This window comes from Saccopteryx bilineata, chromosome 3, assembly GCF_036850765.1.
Source record: "Saccopteryx bilineata isolate mSacBil1 chromosome 3, mSacBil1_pri_phased_curated, whole genome shotgun sequence".
Classification (NCBI taxonomy): Eukaryota; Metazoa; Chordata; class Mammalia; order Chiroptera; family Emballonuridae; genus Saccopteryx; species Saccopteryx bilineata.
This window is the reverse complement of record NC_089492.1, coordinates 107164858-107173521: the sequence shown is the minus strand read 5'-3', so window position 1 is coordinate 107173521 and position 8664 is coordinate 107164858. Positions and strand designations below refer to the sequence as shown.

General features: G+C 37.1%; 1 protein-coding gene across 18 annotated transcripts in view; it reads left to right on the top strand.

The window, feature by feature from the left end:
- Positions 1-8664, top strand: part of NRXN1 (neurexin 1) — a 1279091-nt gene that overhangs the window by 470657 nt on the left and 799770 nt on the right. The gene's annotated exons all lie outside the window — the stretch shown is intronic.

Below are 8664 nucleotides of genomic sequence, written 5' to 3'. Positions count from 1 at the left end.
TCATGATCTCATCATTTCAGATCTGGACTGAAGACCTGATGTTTGTGGAGTGAAATGACCCAGTCTTAAATTTAGTATTCTGCTGTTGTTTAAATAGGATTAGGGGAGGTGGGCAGCTCAACATGATGAAGGAATTAAATTTCTTTTCTGTGGTAGTCTGTAAGTAATTCACAAGATCTGCATGGGCTGTTGCTAAAAAAAAGAACGTCAAACACAAAGAAATATTACGTCTTAAGTTAAACGCTTTGCTCATTTTCACTTAAATGCCTTCCATGTTATGTCTACTATACAGTCATGACTTGTTTGAGCATTATAGGAAAAAAGAAAAAAAATTAGGCTACAAGAGAGATTATATGAAAAAATGAGTCTGAATGATGAAACAATTTCGTTTTTACTGTATCTTAAAAATGTTCTGAATGAAGAAAAACTGTTTTCATTTGTCATCTGATGAGCTACTTGATATTTACCAGACCAACACTATCAGGCTAAAAGATATCAGTAATTTCATCCTCATTCTCAGCTGTCATTATCCGTGGTACCTTTTGATAGGATTGAAACTTGTTGGGGCATGAGGAAAGAAAGATCACAAAGTTCTTAAATTTCAACTTGTCTGAATATTTTTCCATAAGAGCTGCCCGATTTTCTTCAGGCTCAACCCAATTCCTTATGGCTGCTAGAACCAGAGGTTCCTTGTGAATAGGAGAGCTGAAGTTTAATGATGTGGCCCTCTAAAAGACATAAAGTTCAATAACTGAATGTATTAATGATTAGCTGTAGGTGGTGTTGGTAAGCAATGACATACTTGGGTTAATTCTAAAGGAGATACTCGAATGATAGAAACTTGATTTGGGTAAGCATCATTGAATAACAATTACTGCTGGAGCCATCACTACTTGTCTTTCATTCCTGTGAACACAGGAGGGATTGCATAGCCCAGTATATAGCTGTATATAGAAGCATCCTAAGGGGGATTCAAAATGCTATAATTTTAACAAATACCATACAAGGAGATGTGGTTCTGACAGGCTGAATCTAATCATACTTTGTGGCGGAAAGAAGCAGTTGCCTCCCAGAGAATAACTTTTACTTTTTAAAAATACTCAGTATGACTCAAGACTGTGATAATCCTTGTGAACATCATAAAATAATAATTATTATAATTACTGTTACAATATTGATGATATTTTTGAGCTCTTATTTTGTGCCTGATGCTATCCCTAAGGGCTTTACAGGGATCTCTACAATATAGGTAGGAATTTTATTATCTGCATTTTTCAGACAAGGAAATTGAGGTTCAGAGCAGGTGTTTCTTGAGCAAGATCTCACGTAAGAAATATCAAGACTTTTATGGTTTAATCAAAGAAGACTAATTTTGGAGTCTTGTGTGTTCTTAGCCACCATAGTATACAGTGTCCCAACAATGTTTGTTAGGGACCTGGCCATGGAAAATTATATAAACCCTCAAGTTTGTTAAAAACTGAGGTTTTTTTGTTTTTGTTTTTGTTTTTGTTTTTGGAATGTGCAATAGACTATGAGAAATAGAGTATTAAATTTGTGTGGCCTAGTTACACCCCAAAGAGAGTGAAATGACTGGGAGATCCAGTAGACAGCAAAGATACACAGAAGACTGAGAATGTGAAGGTCTTGAAGGACAACTATGATTTAGATAGGCAAGGGAGAGAGAAAGTATTTCAGGTTGGGAGGAACGTGTTAAAAAAAAAGAAAAGAAATTACATCTCACAAGATGTCTGCAGCCCTCTCTGGTGGTGGGGATTGGAGTCGGGAGCAGAACCGTACACATTTCACCAGCCATCCTATTTCCTTACCTGCGCTACAGGCCAGCCCACAATCAGCTCCTGTGCCTTGCCTGATCTGTAGACAGTCCCTCTATGGAGTGGGAAAAGTAAAAGGAATCTATGGATCTCTAGCAGAATGTGGAATTTAGCTCAAGAGCCCTTATGGGTATCCTGTAACAACACATGAGGATTTCTGCAGTTAACCTGTTAATGCCTGAGTTCAGCTGAACCTCACTGTCTTTCCCCAGTTCACAATGAGCGAGGCAGTGTTTTTAGTGTCGGAAGCTATTGTCGATTGCCTGAGTTTAAAATTACAGTTTCAGATTGATGCCTTTAATGGCTAAGTGATAACGAATAGTCCATATTCATTAGAAGTCATCTCTTTTCAAATGGTTTTTCAACCACATACAGACCAAAACAAACAAACAAAAACAACTAGAGCAAAAACAAGTCAGGTGGTCTCCCATGTGACATTTAATTGGTAGCTATTGAGTCCATGCAATAAGGATTCACTCATGCTATTGTCTTTATAGGTTTTGAATAGCTATCAGTCCTACTGTATTGATTGGGCATGTCCCACATCTCTCTTCCACGCCTGGGGCATGTGTTTAGAGCGAGTGCTGCAGTTGTTTTGAATTATAATCTCTTGCACTTTATTTCCTTCCAACACACCAGAGGGTGGAAGAATGCAGGCACAATCCACTTGTAAATCAAAACGAACTTCACTTGAAGGGCTTTCAGATGGTTTATAGTTTCCATCCAGGTCTGAATTACTATTTAGAATGCCCCACTCTTCCTATCTCTGAAATGAAATTGTGACAAAGTATCATAGATTTTGAGTTAAATCACCTTGTTTCAGATAGCGGAGCTTTGTAGAATTGCTGCAAAGAGAAGGACGTGCCCGTGTTCATTCTCACAACATCTCTCTTAACACTAAGCCTGTGTAAGCCTTCTTTAACTCTGTTGAGCTTTTTGCCCTGTAGCACAATGCATGTATAAAATCTTAATTATGGTTTCATTTATAGCTCCTAAAATTTATTTGTTCACTCTAATATATAATCCCTCTTAGGATGACCAATCCTGGGGGAGATAGTCATAGAGGAAATGTTGGAGTGTTAGAATAAGAAGGATTCTGGAAATCATTCTCTTAAGTTCAACCTCTTTATTTTAGGAAACACCAACCTAGAGAAGTTATGAGACCCACCCAAAAGCAATGAAGGGGTAAGAGGCATTAAAACAGAGAATCCTGTCAGATAAAATATAACATTTAAATGACTGGTTTTGTTTTATTATAAACAGTGACACTCGAGAAAATAAAAATGTGACTTACCAATCTATCTTATATTTACATCTTCTCTCTTAAAAGGTTATAATAAAAAAAAGAAATTACATAATGAGACAACCCACAATCTAATGTTCATTAGAAGCAGTTAGGGTTTTATATGCATAGCATTTGCTAATGTCTATTTGAAATGAGACTTGGTTTATATGTAGAGCAACCAACCCTCATTAAGAATATTATTATTATTTCTTTACTGATTATTAAATTTCAAAATAAAGTAAAATAAATTCAATAAAAATCTAACATGAACTTCATACTTTATCTTTGCTTAAAATGAGAGGGAACTTTGAATGGCCAGGAATTTATAACGAGCAATCAAAGTAGTTTCTTAAAACTTCTATTTTTATTATAAATAAGTCAAGAAAACCATTGGAAAAATGTTTGAGCTCACTGAAAATTACTTTCAAAGAATATAAATTCAAGAACACTTAAAGGAAAAATTGTAAATAATAAATTACCATTATATACAGCCCACATCTATGAAATTCTCAGAGGATAATAGGTGTTTAAAAAATAGGCTTTTTCAATCTGATTTTTACAGAAGCAATACTAATCATGCTTTTGCAAGAAACATTTGTTTACATTTTAATTGCATTTTTTATAATATTAAGAAACAGCTAAAAATATATGTTCCTTAAAAATTATGGATCATTTTAAATTTGATTTAATTTTTCCCACAAGCAGTTTTGAGTGACTGTTACACCAGGAGAGGGAATTGGTTGACCCTGCAGAAAAATACGTCATAGCATCTAAGTGAGATGCTTGGAGTCTATTTGAGGACATACATCTACAGCCCTACCCATATGCCTTTACTACTTGGAAAACATTATTCTGTATAAAAGTATCCGAGTTGATTTTGATTTTAAGATGCTCATCACATTTTTTAAAAATCTTCACAGATAGAAATTCTTACTAATATGTATCTCAGTCTCAATATTTGGACCATGAGAACTTGGTGCTGTTAGTAAATGACTTACAGGGAAAGGTCAGGCTGCTCCCTCATTAATCTCACCTTAGAATCTCTTACCCTATGCGGTTTCGTCTGCCTCCAAAATGCTTTGAAACACCTATTTCTCACCTGCAGAGTGAAGATTATTTAACATAGTTTCATTAGGAGGGAAATGAAACTGGAGAGGTATGAAAGGATTGTTTTCAATAAAACCACCTCGAGTCCTTTATTTGAAGTTTGTTTTCAGCCTGTGTACCTGCTGGCCTTGTGTGAGGGGAGATGCTGCCTGTGTGATGCAATTGAGAGTGCTGCCTCTGACTGTGGCTAGGGATGAGCCCAAGGAAAGATTCTAGAAAAAAAAAACTCCAAAAACAAAAGTGAGTGAAGTGCTAGGGGAAATTAAATCCCTACTGAAATTTTCTTCAATCTAATTAGATCAGCTCAGCCTTAATTACACTGAGAAACTCTTAGCACTAAAATTTTGGAAGATGCTATAAGGTGGATGAGGTTCAGAAAATATCCTCTTAGGTAAGCATTTCCCTACACCATGAAAAAATAGTTGCTTGCTACATGTTATCAGCATGCTCTACTCCGCCTCATGCAGAGTTAACACTGTAGTTTCCACAGTGGTCCAGTCCTAGCACTGGGAAAGAGGTATCATATTTCCTTTGTGCAAGTACCCCTTAATTTCTTACTTCTTTTAGACAAAAGAGAACTTTAGAAACTTGTGCAGGCTTCTCCACTTCCCCCTTCTGTGGTAGAACTAGCTCATCAAATGTGGGTCTTTGGATGTCCTTCTGTTTCTTATTTTCCTCATTGCTCAGACAATAGTAGAGCCCTTGTCATTGACACGAGAGAACAAAAGTCCATGGCAGAATTTGCATATTAAGTTATTTTTCGGTCCTGTTTAGTTGGCTCAGTTGTAGAGTATTAGCCTGGCATGTGGATATCCCAGGTTTGATTCCTGGTCAGGGCACACAGGAGAAGCCCCATCTGCTTCTCCATCCCTCCCTCTCTTGCTTCTCTCTCTTTCCCTCTCTCCCTCTCTCTCTCTCTCTCTCTCTCTCTCTGTATTTCTCTCTCCTTCTTCAGCCATGACTCGATTGGAGCAAGTTGGCCCTGAACAGTGAGGATGGCTCCATGGCCTCTGCCTCAGGTGCTAGGAAGAACTCAGTTGCTGAGCAATGGAGCAACACCCTAGATGGGCAGAGCATTGCCCCCTAGTGGGCTTGCCAGGTGGATCCCAGTCAGGGTGTATGCAGGAGACTATTTCTGCCTCCCCTCCTCTCACTAAATTAAAAAAAATGTTATTTTTCCTAGAACTTTGGAAAGTAAGGAGATGTTCACTGATGTCTATAAATCATGAAACATGGGAAGAAGGAGGACTTCTTTAATCAGATGGACCTCTTATTTAAACACATTTTCCCCCAGTTTTCATTTTCCCCAGACTCTTCCTTGTTGGGGTTCCTGATACCTAGAGATCTTTTTCACCTTTTCTCTTATTATGTTGTCACTGTCTATATATCAATAGGTAGCATTTTGCAGTTTATTTCCGTTGACCTTTCCACAGGCTTCATTCACTCTTTGGGGAAGAGAATTGCTTTGTACATTCCCATCTCTCTTCTTACTAGACATTTTCCACACAGATCCACATATATCATATTTACTTACCACTGTATTATGTAACTAGAGATAACAACCTTAATTATGTTTGGTAAAATGTCTCACTTGAACTAACCATTGTAAGGTAGGTTTTGCCCCACAAAATAAATAGACTGCAAAACAAACAAGCGGAATCACAAAGAAATTCCTGTAATACAAGAACTCATGGGTGGGCTCTGGGCTGCCTTCCTGGAAGCAGGGTCTGACTTAGTGACTCATAAGAGAGCCTGGTTTAGGCCAGCTTAAGAGGAGAGAAAATGGTCTATAGTGTTTCATACAGTTCAGCTCCCCCACCCCCAAAAAATATTTTTTTTTCTCCATCTGATTTAATACAGAGATGGCAGTTTGCTTTTAAAACTTTAACAAGAAAGCAAGCCAGAGTTGGTGGGAATGCCAAAGAATTTGACAAATTTGTATGTGCCACTAACCTGATTTATTATAGGTCCTGCCTACTTTCTTTTTAGATCTTGAAAATACTGAAATTTGTTTCAAGTCCTCTGCGTTAATCAAGTGTCAGCACCAAAATGCAGAACTCCATCCCCTTTGCCTTCCTTCATTTGTAGGACAATAGACCACAGCTTTTTAAAAGTTAGAATTCCTCCTTTTGTTTTAAGGGTGTCTCCCCCCAAATCCCTGTGAGGTAACAACAACAACAATAACCGTAGTAATAATATCCCCATTGTGTTACTGAGGACTCTAAGATACCCGCAGAACACATGCCTTTCTCTGAGTGTTGGGATTGGACCCTGACCCTGGTTTTTCATCCTTTAGTTGAGTACTCTGCCAGTTGAGCACAGTGCCTAAATCAGATCATCCAAAGAAACCCCAATGATAGTAACTCTATGGCACCTAATTGTGCCTATGGTCACTTTAGGTATTACACAAAGGGATATTACCAGTCAGAGCTATTGCTGAAACAGTAAGGGAACTGGTGTTTTCCAGAGTAGCAATAATAATATAGTAAGCATATTTTATTTCTCATAATATAATATCTACAATATCCAGTGAGTTACCTAATAAGCATGTGCCTAAAGTTATCCGCAATGCAGTAAAATTAACAATTTACTATAAAAAATAAATGAATAGAACAATGTGGAATAATCTGATACCCAGTATTTCAAACATAGCATAAAAGGAAAATAATTTCTTTTGTGTGTAGACTTGCAGTTTTTTATTTTTAGTACTGCTTTTATTAATATTTTACATAGAGTGGTACACCATTGTTTTTTCAGTGATTTATATACTGCTCACAAAAATTAGGAGATATTTCAAAATGAATATGAAGCAATAAATTCATTCTCTGTTTTTTCAGAGGTAACACTCCAAGCCTGACAGTAGTTACACATTATTACTATCCCTATTTAACAAATGAGAACTTGGAGCTAGGAAGTATTAACTAATTAGGTAACTGACCAAAGGGAAAACAATTACTAAGTAACACAGCCAAGATCTGAATCTGAATAACCTGACCTTTAACTGATAACTAGTAATCCTTGCCTTTACCTGCTACTTTATTTTGATTTCTCTACTCATAGTGTAATCTTGTTTCTCTTTCCTTGTTCTCAATAGTTTTATAAAGGTAAAAGTATATGAAATGACCTTTACAGAAACCTTGAGGGGAAGGTAGAATAAGAATGCAGCCTAGATTGCTAGAATGTTGGAGAAGAGAAGGTCTAGGGGGCAGGGGAAGAGGCAGGAGCGATTTCTATTAGCAGGAGCTATTAGACGCCCAGTTAGACTTGAGCTTTCAGTGGGATTTTTTCTCCCAGTGTTCTAATACTGAGATGTTCCCTCTATGGTTCTCTTCTCTACTCCAGTAGCCTGCAAACCCTTCCTGCTTAAGGGAATAAATAAGATAATAATGCCTGTCATAAATTTCTCTGTAGCCAACTGTATGAACAGGAATACACACAAAACACATTGGGAAGAAGTACTTTCTAAATTTCTATAGTGTTGGTTTCATACATTGCTAAGAGTAAGTTTGCTTCTGTGAATTGTAGCCTTGAGGGCAAGGGAAATAAGCAATTGGGGCAGAAGCTAGGCATTTTGCCATATACACTCCTCTTCGAGATTGGGTTCAGGGAGTCCCATCTGTTCAGGTCCCTAAGGAAGTGAAACTCAGCTCTTTAGTCTACAGAGCATCTGGTGAGTACTTGTCTGGAATTCAGCTCTTACCAATAGCAACCTCTCTTCCAGGGGACCCACAGATTTTTATTTTCCATCATTTTCAGCAGATGCCTCAGAGCCTGAAACTATATCAGGAGTTGGCATAATGCATTGTAGTGCTTTCAACTATCAAGCTAATACAGCATGGTTTGGTAGGAAGGTTCAATGGTATTTTAATTTTGAGGACTTAATATCCTTTATTGTATATAACCTTTTCTAGCCCAGCAGAAAGCAGTCATGAATAATGTCTAAAACTAAACATTCATTCTTAATTTCAAGATACATCCACTAAAGTATCTTGTTTTATTGTTCCATTTGCTTGTGCATTAACACTTTCATGTGTGCATTCTGTTAGTCACTGTTCATCTATACCTATGGCATGCTGGGCTCCGTACTAAACACTGGGAACACATAGGTAAGTGAGAGAATGCTCATAGGAAAATGGAAGGGCAGCTCAACAAAGAAACAAAAAACTGCAATACAAAATTTTAAAGTAAGGTATAAAATATTGCCCAAGAAATATAGTAGAAATTAAATAATTCCGCTAGGGGAAATCAGTAGCACTTTGAAAGAAAATATGACAAAGTAATCTGAGTTATCCTTTTTGTCTTCCTTTGCTCAGCTCTTAATGGGCATGATGTTATACGGAAATAAACACAGTGAATTTGCCCCCCCCCCAGAATTGGAAAAGAATAGAAAAGAATAAATGGCATGAAGGATTAGAAAACACATTATAAAGGAAAAGGTAA